Source organism: Carcharhinus amblyrhynchos, chromosome 18 (genome assembly GCF_965287045.1).
Source record: "Carcharhinus amblyrhynchos chromosome 18, sCarAmb.v2.hapA, whole genome shotgun sequence".
Taxonomy (NCBI): domain Eukaryota; kingdom Metazoa; phylum Chordata; class Chondrichthyes; order Carcharhiniformes; family Carcharhinidae; genus Carcharhinus; species Carcharhinus amblyrhynchos.
Window position 1 is genome coordinate 9,882,487 of NC_137341.1, and position 13,426 is coordinate 9,895,912.

Consider the following 13,426-nt stretch of genomic DNA (forward strand, 5'->3'; position numbering starts at 1 on the left):
GATACACGAAAGGATGCTTTTTATGGGTGCATCTGTAAAAGTTGGTGATTTTAATAGTAAATTTTAAAGGCTGTTTGCGTTTTGGTTTAATTTCCAAGTGGAGAGGTGATCCTAACCAACCCCTCTCCCCTTATCTGTAGCAGTTTAGATTGAGGACTGACTGAAGGTCTGTTTTCAGGAAGAAAAGTGCAGGCTGTCGTGTGCCTGCACCATAACATTCTATCGAAGTCCAGGAAGCCCATGCAGAAACCAGTGCCAGATGTTTACACACCTGGCTTAGCTCTGTTGTAAATAAAAGCAAAGTACTGTGGATGCTGGACATCTGAAACGAAAACAGAAAGTGCTGGAAAATCTCAGCAAGTCTGGCAGCATCTGTGGAGACGTAACGTTTCCCATCCAATATAAGTCTCCTTCAGAGCTGGAGAGAGGCAAAAATGTGACGTATTGAAAACTTGGAGGAGGGATAGGTGGGGAATAATAGGAGGTCCGAGACAGGTTAGCGAGCAGGAGAGGTTAAACGATAACGACATCGTGGAACACAAGACAGTAGTAATAGTATCAAAGCCTAAAGCTTTGGTCCAGAGTTGATGTTAATAGCAGAATAATGGTCAGAACAGTCTGAAAGCAAAATAACAGATTGAATTAATAGTAGAAAAAGGCTCAGTGCTGTCTGAAAGCAAAAACCAAGATGCAGACTAGCACTCGGGGAAGAAGTAGAAACTAAATTCAAAATGGAGGACAGTATTCATCATTTGAAATTGTGAAACTCAAGATTGGCTACTTAGAACATTCTGGACTCGATCAGAGAATGAGCTGTTTCTCCAGATCGTGTTGGGCTTTACCACAACATTGTAGCAGGTCGATGATAGGATTGTGAGAGGACAGCAAGACGGAGAATTGAAATAGCAAGTGACAGAAAGGTTGAGGTCCCATTTTTGGGAGCTAAGATGGTCACTCTGTTTCCGTTTAGTCTTTCCACTGTAGAAAAGATCGCATTGTAAGCAGCGAATAAATTTGAAGAAGCGCAAGTGAATTTCTATTTCACCTGAAGAGTAGCTGTGGTCTTTGGTGGTGAGGAGGGAGCAAGTAAAGAGACAGGAAGGTGCTGTGGGAAGGAGATGGGGCGTTGGGGATTATAAGAGGAGCGGACCAAGGTGTCACAGAGGAAACAGTCTCTTGACCTCTGTGTCTTCATTTCTGGCGATAGTTTACCAAAATTCATTACGAGCCCACTGACTTCCAAAACTTCCTCGACTATATTTCCTCACGTCCTCATTTCTGCTTTCTGCTACTCGGCCAATTCTGGATCCAATTTGACAAAATTTCCTTGGATTTGACGGGCTCTTACTTTTGCTGTCAGTCTCCCGAACGGGACTTTGTTCAAAGCTTTGCTGAAGTCCAAGTAGATTACATCAAATGCATTGCCCTCATCACGTTCCTCAGAAACGCAACACAAACTGGAGGAGCAGCACCTCCTTCTCCAACTAGGCACGATGGAAAGAACGTCCCGAGGTGCGGAACGTCGGTGAGACCGTTGCAGATGGCGCGACGACAGACGAACAGACCACGCGACGATCACCAGGCAGGAGCGTTCCCTTCCGGTCGGGGAACACTTCGGCAGTCCCGGGCACTCAGCCTCCGATCTTCGGGTAAGCGTTCTCCGAGGCGGCCTTCAAGACACAGGACAACGCGGGATCGCCAGGCAGAAACCGATAACCGAGTACCGCGTGCGTGAGGACAGCCTCAACTGGAATCTTGGGTCCATTTCACACTACAGGTAACCCTCACCATATGGCCTGGGCTTGCAAAATCCTACTAACCGGTCTGGCTTGAGACAATTCACACCTCTGTAACCTGTGATTATCTCTCTCTCCACTCGCACTATCTGTACCTGTAAAGACTTGATTACCTGAAAAGACTCACATTCCAACCATTATCTTGCAATTGTGCCTTTGTCCATATACGCTGTGTTTATGAACCCGCCTCTTCACTCACCTGATGAAAGAGCAGTGCTCTGAAAGCTCGTGATTCCAAATCTACCTATTGGACTTTAACCTGGTATTGTGGGACTTCTAACTATGTCCTACTGAGCATTGAGTTCTCCTAGACTCAACATTGAGTTCAACAATTTCAGACGATGAACTCTTGTTTCCATTTTGATTTCCATTCCCCCGCCCCCGCCCCCACCCCCACCCCCACCCCCACCCCCAAAGTACCAGTCTGAATCTGTTTTTTGTATTTTTGCTTTCAGGCTGCACTAACTCTCTTACATCTATTGACACATTCTGCGAATTTGCTTTCAGACAGCGCTGACCTTTATTCCGCTATTAACATCTCCTCATGTAAATGTTGATGGAATATGGATATTATTTTGTGCTGCCCACACAAGTAAAGAAGGAGAAACCCTATTCTTTGCTGTGGAACTGACCCGATTTTATCCCTTGGAACTGGTGTAATTTGCATGGAGGAATGCAGATGCAGAGAAGTGAATTGTTGGTGTTGGAGCAGATGTTCATCCACAAGGCTCAGAAATTGTCCCTTAGTAGGTTACCAGCACAAATCATTCTGATTTATCTGCTCCCAAAAATAACAAAGCCAGATCCATGAGAAAGATGCCTTTGTTACAGTTGACTCCAGCTGCATTGCTACTTAACACACAATCGCGCGCACACACGCACACACAAACACAGACATACATACACCCACCCACACAATCGTACACACACACACACACAATCGTACACACACACACACAATCGCACACACACACATACACACATATAATCGCACACGTACACATATACACACAGATATGCATATATATACACAATCATAAACACATATACACACAGACACACACACAGAATCATAGCCAGCAAGTAAGTACTTTTGTGTACATTTGTGAAATTGAAGCTGTAACAGTCTGAACAGTGAGTACCTTCATGCCCAATGATTTGGACCAGTTATATTTTCTGTTAGTGAATTCATTTATCAAAGTAAAAAATTAGTAAAGTGAGAAAAATGCCTTTAATATATTTCCGGTTTGAAATGTGTATCTTAAAAGAAATCATTGTTAAGAATGTCAGTACTCAGGCGTGCCACACAGAAAGATTACAATTCACACCGTTCCTCACCTGGTGAGTTTCCGATCCAGCCTGCCGATTGGGTGGCATAGTGGTCAGTACTGCTGCCTCACAGCTCCAGGGATCTGGGTTTGATTCCTGGTGCGGGTCACCGTCTGTGTGGAGTTTGCACGTTCTCCCCGTGTCTGCGTGGGTTTCCTCCCACAGTCCAAAAGATGTACAGGCTAGGTGGACTCGCCGTGCTAAGTTGCCTCTTAGTGTCCAAAGCTGTGTAGATTAGTGGGGGTAAATGTCTGTGGTTACAGGGATGGGGAAGGTGGTGATGCTCTGTTGGAAAGTCAGTGCAGACTCGTGGGCCGATGCACTGCCGGGACTCTATGAAGGTGGGTTTCTAGTGTGAGGCTAACAGACCTCACACAGAGGGGAGAAGCACAGTTGCTGATCTCTTTAAGCCAGGAGTTTACTTTGAACCAGATGAAACGGTATTCGACGGTCAGTTTGTTTATACTGATATTTGAATGTTTACCGAGACAAGGTAGGCAGATTCATTTAATTTGCTGAAGCATTTAGACTGGCATTGAGACATAATTAATGTTAATTAGGTGCAATTTGAAAAGGCTGTATGAATGCTAATGCCAGCAGGATATAACCATCTGCGCAATGTTTATTTTTCCAGCATCAGCCATTAATCAGTAATAAAGTTAATTGAGCATATCTAATTTTTGTATTTTAAATATTTAATTAGAATATTTTTGCTCGGCACTGCAGGCATTTTGAGGTGGTGCATGTTGCAGTAATAAAACTATAATTGGTACTAATTGGTGTTGCGTTAAACAACAAAATTAAAGCCATTTATCTTGAAGATGCATTGTTCCCAGGAGTTACGCACACGTTGGAAAACAGCACATTTTTTGCCACTACTAATTAGTTGTAATTGCTTCATATGTGTGTGAAGAGAGGACACTGACGTGCAATCTAATCCTAATTGCAGGAGAATGGGGGATTTTAATGTATTTCTTACATATCCAGAAAAATGATCCTTTCTGCAAATCAAATGATTTAAAACTTTGCTTCCGCTTTCCGAAGGCAGCTCGGTCTCTCAATACCCGCTTCCTGGCAGGATACATAACACCTGCCCTTTTCCCTCCTCACTGCTGAGGGCCCCAGCCACCCCAGCGATTCACTTCTTTTCAATGTAGAACGCTGCATCGACTGCTCGTGATACGGTCTCCTCTACACTGGGGAGACCTGTCACAGATCGGGCTGCTTTGTGGAACTCCGCAACATAAACACAAGCTGCATGAATACAAACTTGTCGTTTTCCAACGTCGCTTCGTATTTGCAACTCAAGAGTGGGCACCGGTGAGTCACTATGAGCCTCGGGCACAATCCGTAACCCCCCACGACCACTTCCATCTAGAAGGACAAGGGCAGTAGATAGGTGGGAACACCACCACCTGCAAGTTCCCCTCCAAGCCACTCACCACCCTGACTTAGAATCATAGAGCCGTAGAATCTTACATTGCAGAAAGAGGCCATTCGGCCCATCGAGTCTGCACCGACCACAATCCCGACCAGGCCCTACCCCCATAACCGATGTATTTACCCTAGCTAGTCCCTTGACACGAAGGGGCAATTTAGCGTGGCCAATCCACCTAAGCTGCACATCTTTGAACTGTGGGAGGAAACAGGAGTACCTGGAGGAAACCCACGCAAACACGGGGAGAACGTGCAAACTCCACAGTGACCCAAGCGGGGAACCGAACCTGGGACCCCGGCGGTGTGAGGCAACAGTGCTAACCACTGTGCCACCATGCTGCCCCTTGGAAATATATCGCCGTTCCTTCGCAGTCCCTGGGTTAAAATCTTGGAATTCCCTCTGTAACAGCATTGTGGGTCAACCCACAGCACGCGGACTGCAGCGTTTCAAGAAGGCAGCTCACCGCCACCTTCTCGAGGGCAATTAGGGATGGGCAATAAATGCTGGCCAGCCAGCGACGCCCATGTCCCACGAATGAATAAAAAAAACAGCCCAGCATATCCCCAATTCTGCCATTACCACCAAGCCTTGGTTCAATGACGAGTGTAGGAGAACTTGCCAGGAGCAGCAAATATGAAGTGCCAACCTATCGAAGCTACAATACAGGGCTACTTGCAAATTAAATGGCAGAAGCAGCTTATGATAGACAGAACCAAGCGATCGAACAACCAACGGATCGACTAAACAACTAACTGTAAGAGAAGTCTCTATAATATCCCTAGTCCAGTGACGGGAGGGCCCAGTGCAAACCATCTTCAATAACATATGCCGACAGCCTGTCTCCCCTGAGCTCCCCATCATCATAAATACCAATCTTCAACCAATCCAAATCTCTCCACAAGATATCAAGCAATAGTTGAAGGACTGTAGGACTGTTGATAAAGAAAGGAAGGATAGACTGTGAAGCTAAACAAGCACTAAATATAAAAAAGGACAGTAAGAGTTTTTACAAATATATAAAGAGGAGGAGGCCGGCTAGAGTGAACGTTGGACCCTTAGAGGACGAGAGGGGGGATTTAGTGGTGGGGGACGAGGAAACGGCCGAGGCCTTAAATAAGTTTTTTGCCTCGGTCTTCACGGAGGAGGACGCGAATAGTTTGCCGGGTATTAAAGAAAGAAGGACGGTAGGAGTCGAGGGCCTGAACGCGATTACTGTCGCTAGAGAGGTAGCGCTTGATCGACTAGCGGAACTGACGGTGGACAAGTCCCCAGGACCGGATGGAATGCGTCCCGGGGTTCTGAAAGAAATGGCAGAGGTGATAGCGGATGCCTTAGTAACTATTTATCAAAATTCACTGGACTCCAGGGAAGTGCCAGAAGATTGGAAAACGGCTAATGTTACGCCGCTGTTGAGAAAAGGTAGCAGACAAAAGGCAGGGAATTATAGGCCGGTCAGTTTAACGTCTGCAGTTGGAAAAATGCTAGAATCCGTCATCAAAGAAGAAATAGCGAGGCACCTGGAAAAGAATGGTTTGATAGAGCAGACGCAGCACAGATTCGTTCGGGGGAAGTCGTGTTTGACGAATATATTGGATTTGTACGAGGACGTGACTAGAGGGGAACCGGCGGATGTGGTGTTTTTAGATTTCCAAAAGGCGTTCGATAAGGTGCCTCACAAAAGGTTGCTACAGAAGGTTAGGGTGCATGGAGTCGGGGGTAAGGTGTTAGTGTGGACAGAGGTTTGGCTGTCTAATAGGAAGCAGAGAGTTGGTATCGATGGGTGCTATTCTGGTCGGTGGTCGGTGGTCGGTCACTGGTGGAGTGCCGCAGGGATCGGTGCTGGGGCCTCGACTATTTACCATTTATGTAGACGATCTGGAGGAGGGGGCTGAGCGTAGGGTGACGAAACTTGCTGATGACACGAAGATGAGTGGAAAAGCAAATTGCGCAGAGGGCGTGGAAAGTCTGCAGAGAGATCTGGATAGGCTGAGCCAGTGGGTGAGGACCTGGCAGATGGAGTACAATGTTCGCAAGTGTGAGGTTATCCACTTTGGCAGAAATAATAGTAGGAGGGATTACTATTTAAAGGGCGAAAAGCTGCAGCGTGCTACGGTGCAGAGGGACCTGGGGGTCCTTGTGCATGAGTTGCAAAAACCCAGTCTGCAGGGGGAATGGGATGTTGGCCTTGATAGCGAGGGGGATAGAATACAAAAGCAGGGAGGTCTCGCTGCAACCGTACAGGGTACCGGTGAGGCAGCAGCTGGAGTACTGTGTGCAGTTTTGGTCGCCGCACTCGTGCAAGGATATATTGGCCTTGGAGGGAGTGCAGAGGAGGTTCACTAGGCTGATACCGGAGATGAGGGGGTTGAGCTATGAAGAGAGACGAAATAGACTGGGTTTGTACTCGTTGGAGTTTAGAAGGATGAGGGGGGATCTTACGGAGACGTATAAGATAACGAAGGGGACGGAGAGGGTAGAGGTAGAGAGATTCTTCCCGCTGAGAAAGGGTAGCAGGACTAGAGGACACAGCCTCAAGATAAGGGAGAGGCAGTTTAGATCAGAGTTGAGGAGGAACTTTATCACTCAAAGGGTGGTGAATCTCTGGAATTCTCTGCCCGTCGAAGTGGTGGAGGCTACCTCGCTGAATATATTTAAGTCACGGGTAGATAGGTTTCTGATAGACAAGGGAATTAAGGGTTATGGGGAGAAAGCAGGAAAGTGGAACCGATCCACTTCAGATCAGCCATGATCTTATTGAATGGCGGGGCAGGCTCAAAGGGCTAGATGGCCTACTCCTGCTCCTACTACTTATGTTCTTATGAAGGCACTGGATACTGAAAAGAACGTAAGAACTCAGAGCACGCGTAGGCCACCTGGCCCCTTGAGCCTGCTCCGCCATTCAATCAGATCACAGCTGATCTTTTTGTGGACTCATTTACCCACCCGCTCATCATAACCCTTACTTCCTTTCCTGTGCAAAAATTTATCTATTCTGGCCTTAAAAACATTCAATGAGGTAGCCTCAACTGCTTCACTGGGCAGGGATTTCCACAGATGCTGTATCTGCTGATCCCATCCTGTTGTCTCACCATAACCTTTAATTCCTTTAGTGTTCAAAGATTATGGGTCCTGACAACATTCAAGACTCACGCTCTAGAATGAGCCATGCCCTGAGCCAACCTGTTCCAGCTATAAGCTATAAGCAGTGTAGCCCACGGTGTGGGATATAGCCCAGGCACATTTTGTCCGCAAAAAGCAGGACTTAAAAATCCAGCCAACGACTGCCCCGTCAGTCTATTCTCAATCATCAGCAAAGTGATGGAAGGAGTCATCGACAGGTCTATCAAGTAGCACTTACACAGCATTAAGCTGCTCAGTTGGGGTTCTGTAACGGTCATTTGGCTACTGACTTCTTTCATAGCGTTTGTCCGGACGTGAATGAAAGAGATGAGAGCGATCGCCCTGAACATTGAGGCAGCGTTTTACTAAATGTGCCATCAAGGAGCCCTGAGATCAATGAGAATCAGGGGAGAAGTTCTCCACTCGTCGATGTCATACCATGCACAAATTAAAAAGGGTGCGGTTACCGGAGACCAGCACAGGAGGTCAATCCACAGCCATCTCTAACAAGAGAGAATGTAAACATCTTCCTTCGACATTCAACGGTATCAGCATTGCTGAATCCACCCACTGGGTGGATGGGGTCACCACTGATCAGCCAGATAAATACAGTGGCTACAAGAGCAGGTCAGAGGTTGACACTGTTATTGCTGTACACCACACATACACACAGACACACAGACTGTTATTGCTGTATACCACACATACAGACACACACACACTGTTAACTGCTACATACCACACACACACACACAGTTACTGCTATATAATCATGTGCACTGTTATTGCTGTAAATCACACACAGTGTTAATCCATACACCAAACATTGTTATTGCTGTATACCACACGCACTGTTATTGCTGTATACCACACGCACTGTTATTGCTGTATACCACACGCACTGTTATTGCTGTATACCACACGCACTGTTATTGCTGTATACCACACGCACTGTACTTTGTATATAATTAATATGTTGGTGTGCAGAGTAACTGCAATAAAAGCAGAAAGATAGATTTGACATAATGGAACAACATCTAGATGATGATGAAGAAAGATTTTGTGCTCTTGGTAACCTATGTTAGATGAGAGGTGATGGGTAAATGTTTTATCCGTCATTCCCAGTCTCAATGGTTTTTCTGAATTTTATATTCAGTAATAAAACCATCACTTATAAATGAAGGGACTTCAGTCAGTTCATGAGGGGTTAAGCACGCAGTTGCTGAGACAGGAGTCTTCTCCTGTGAGGGTTTCTCTGATTTATGAACATTTCAGCAAAGCAGCCAGCTTTAATAGCCTACCTGGACCAGCAGAAAACTAACAGATGCACCATATGTGAAGTGTTAATGATTTACCTGCAATACGTGGTCTGGTAATGATGCCAGCGAGTAGGAGCATCACAGTATCACTTTTTAATGATCTAAAGCTGGTGCACTGCTTTGGTATTCAGCCACCACCCCCCACCCCCTTTCCACCCCGCCCCCTCAACATTAAACTAATTACTGCTAATTAGTTACTTTATTTAGTAATGTGCTGAGCGAATAAAAATGTAAAGCTCCCAAGCCAGTGACGCTGTGTTTGTCTAACAGCTACTTAAGCACCAGTGACGGTGATACATTACAATGATTTATGATCACGGGTTGCTTCAGTGTAATAAGTGAGCCCAAACCATAACTTCATAAAAACACAGTTTATAAATGAGTCGTCTGTCAGTTACTGAGAGTCTGACCGGTAAAGATAGAGACCTACCCGAAACGTTAATCTATCTTTCTCACTCGATCCTTATCACCTTTGTTGAGCTATTGTTTCTGTCTTAGTCAAGTCTGATGTGGAGATGCCGGCGTTGGATTGGGGTAAACACAGTAAAAAGTCTCACATCTTAAAGTCCAACAGAGTTATTTGGTAACAAACGCCACTAGGTTTCGGAGCGCCGCCCCTTTGTCAGGTGAGCGGGGAGTTCTGATCACAAACAGAGCATATAGAGGCACACGGTTCACAGAATACCGATTAGAACGAGAGTCTTTACAGCTAATCAAGTCTTAAAGGTGCAGACAATGTGAGCGGAGATAACATTAAGCATAGGTTAAAAAGATGTGTATTGTCTTCGGCAGGACAGTAAGTGAGATTTTGCAAGCCCAGGCAAGTCGTGGGGGTTACAGATAGTGCGACGTGAACCCAAGACCCCAGTTGAGGCCGTCCTCACGCGTGCGGAACTTGGCTATCAGTCACTGCTCAGCGACTCTGTGCAGCAACTCTCTCAGCACAGAGTCGCTGAGCAGAAACCGATAGCCAAGTTCCGCACGCACGAGGACGGCCTCAACCGGGATCTTGGGCTCACGGCGCACTATCTGTAATCTCCACGACTTGCAATATCTCACTTACTGTCCTGTCTGGAGACAATACACATCTCTTTAACCTATGCTTAATGCTATCTCCACTCACATTGGCCGCACCTTTAAGACTTGATTAGCTGTAAAGACTTGCGTTCTAATCGGTATTCTGTAAACTGTGTGTGTGCACCTCCATATGCTCTGTTTGTGATCAGAACTCCCCACTCACCTGAAGAAGGAGCAGCGCTCTGAAAGCTAGTGGCGTTTGCCACCAAATAAACCTGTTGGACTTTAATCTGATGTGAGACTTCTTACTGAGTCAAATTTGCCAGTGTTTTCCCTTTTCTATCCAATTTACTGTTAAGTATACATTTCTGTAATATTGTCTTCAGAAGCTGTGCTGAGAGTATTATTGTCAGTGCTGGAGAATATGGACATTTTTATACTTTCTCACTGAGATTAGTTCAGGCAAGTGTGGGTTATATATGTTAACTGTGGCAAATGCATCAGGTTTGTCATAACAAGGATATCAGAGATGTCACACTCCAGTGTGCGCATTACATGTGTACTTAAGATGCACGTGAAGGCAGGCAAGGTACAGGAACGTACCCACTGTAGGTTTAGGGTACGGATGGGGAACGAGATTGGGGATTTCAGGGTTCCAGGTGGCACTGCAGCCTCACAGTGCCTAGGACTCGGTTCAATACCGGCCCTGGGTGACCGTCTGTGTGGAGATTGTACATTCTCCCCAGGTCTGCATGGGTCTCCTCAGCGCTTCGATTTCCCACAGTCTAAAGATATGTGGATTAGGCTGATTGGCCATGACGTAGTGCCCATTTGTGTCAGGGGAAATATCAGGGCTAATATGTGGGACAACAGGGATAGGTGGGATTGAGGTCAGTGCAGTCTTGATGGGCTGAATGGCCTCCTTCTGCACTGTAGGGATTCTATAATTCCCTGGGAATTACAGGATCAGTACCAAATGTTAACGTAAAGAGTGAGTCCAGGGCTGAGAAGGGAACACGTGCCTTAAACCCCAAAATAAATTCAGTGGGTCGAGTTTCCGGATTGAATCGTTGATTTTTTTATCTTCGGGATCTTGTGTCTTCAAGTTGTACGGTGGGTACGATTCTCACACACTCACTGCGATCTGACGTCCAATATTTGATGGGCCGATGCAGGGAAGGATTTTGGAGAAGACGGGAGGTTTTAGTTTATTCGTTCCTGTGATGTGGGAGTCACTCCCTGAGGGTATCTAAGACTCAACCACATTGCTGTGGCTCCAGAGTCACACGTAGACCAGACCAGGTAAGGACGGCAGATTTCCTTTCCTAAAGGACATTATAACAATCGACAATGGTTTCACAGTCATCATTAGACTGTTGTGTTCAGGTTTTCATTTGAATTCAATGGGATTTGAACTTGTGTTCTCACAGCATTACTCGGGGTCTCTGGATGACTAATTCAGCAACAATGCCACTACGCCACAGCCTCCCCTGCTTAAGATACACACGAAGGAAGGTAAGGAACATGAGCGTACCCTCTGTAGCCATAGCGTACGGACGGACAATGAGATTGGGGATTTCAGGATTCCAGGTGGCAACTACGAGTCAATGATGCTTCCCTGGAGTGGCTGCAGTCAGTATCAAGAGAGACAAGAACAGAAAATGCTGGAAAATCTCAACAGGTCTGACAGCATCTGTGGGGAGAGAATAGAGCCGACGTTTTGAGTCCGGATGACCCTTTGTCAGAGAGACGTATCATTTCCCGACGACCGGAGGAAGAAAGGTGTGATTACCACCAGGAAGGGAGGATCTGACACAGTCGAGTAAGTGAGTAGCAGCAGCATGGAACCCTGGTCTGACTGAGTGCAGAAAAGTGTTTGATAATCTCACCTGTTCAGGAAAAGTGGGCAATTTCTGATTCCTGTGGTGTGAGTTCTGAACCCACTTACACTCTGTCTTGCTAAACACTTATTGACACGTCACCCCTCACATTTATGCCAGTTTCAGCCTCACTCTCTCTCTGTGTCCATTCTGCATTGCCACTCACCATAATCCTTACAAAATGTGATCAATCTGTCCGATAGTCACCATCCCTGAATCCTTCATTTTCTGTGTTTTGCCTGTTGTAGGAGAGAGAGCTCAGAAGATCAGAGAGGACTGACGAGGATGGAGATACGCAGCTGACAGAAACAGAGGGAAGTAAGAGGGTAAAACAGGGGGAAGTAAGAGGTGCAACTGCATCCCTGTTAATCAGAGATGAAGAGGCACATTATTGGTGACAGAATTTTCTGACTTTACTTCTTCCCTGATGAACATAAAGAACATAAGAAATAGGAGCAGGAGTACGCCATCTAGCCCTTCGAGCCTGCCCCGCCATTCAATAAGATCACGGCTGATCTGTCGTAGCTCAGTTCCACATTCCCGCCCTCTCCCCATAACCCTTAATCCCCTCGCCTATCAAAAACCTATCAACCCGCGTCTTAAATATATTTAGCGAGGCAGCCTCCACCACTTCAACGGGCAGAGAATTCCAGAGATTCACCACCCTTTGAGTGAAGAAGTTCCTCCTCAACTCCGTTCTAAACTGCCCCCCCCCCCTTTATCTTGAGGCTGTGCCCCCTAGTCCTACTGTCCTTTCTGAGCGGGAAGAACCTCTTCACCTCTACCCTATCCATCCCTTTCATCATCTTATACGTCTCAATGAGATCTCCCCTCATCCTTCTAAACTCTAACGAGTACAAGCCCAGTCTATTCAGCTTCTCCTCATAGCTCAACCCCCTCAACTCCGGTATCAGCCTAGTAAACCTCCTCTGCACTCCCTCCAAGGCCAAAATATCCTCGCGTAAGTGCGGCGACCAAAACCGCACACAGTCCTCCAGCTGCGGCCTCACCAGTGCCCTATACAGCTGCAGCAAGACCTCCCTACTTTTATATTCAATCCCCCTCGCTATGAAGGCCAGCATCCCATTCGCCTTCCTGACCACCTGCTGCACCTGCAGGCTGGGTTTTTGCGACTTGTGCACAAGGACCCCCAGGTCCCTCTGCACTGTAGCACGCTGCAGCTTTTTGCCCTGTAAGGAGTAGCCCTTCCTACCATTATTCCTACCAAAGTGGACCACCTCACACTTGCCAACATTGTATTCCATCTGCCAGGTCTTCGCCCAGTCGCTCAGCCTGTCTAGATCCTTCTGCAGACTCTCCACACCCTCCTCACGATTTGCCGTTCCACCAGTCTTGGTGTCATCAGCAAATTTTGACACCGTACACTCGGTTCCCTCCTCCAGATCATCTATATAAATGGTAAATAGCTGAGTCCCCAGCACCGATCCCTGGGGCAGTCCACTAGTCACCGACCGCCAATCCGAATAGTACCCATTGACACCCACTCTCTGCCTCCTATTTGACAGC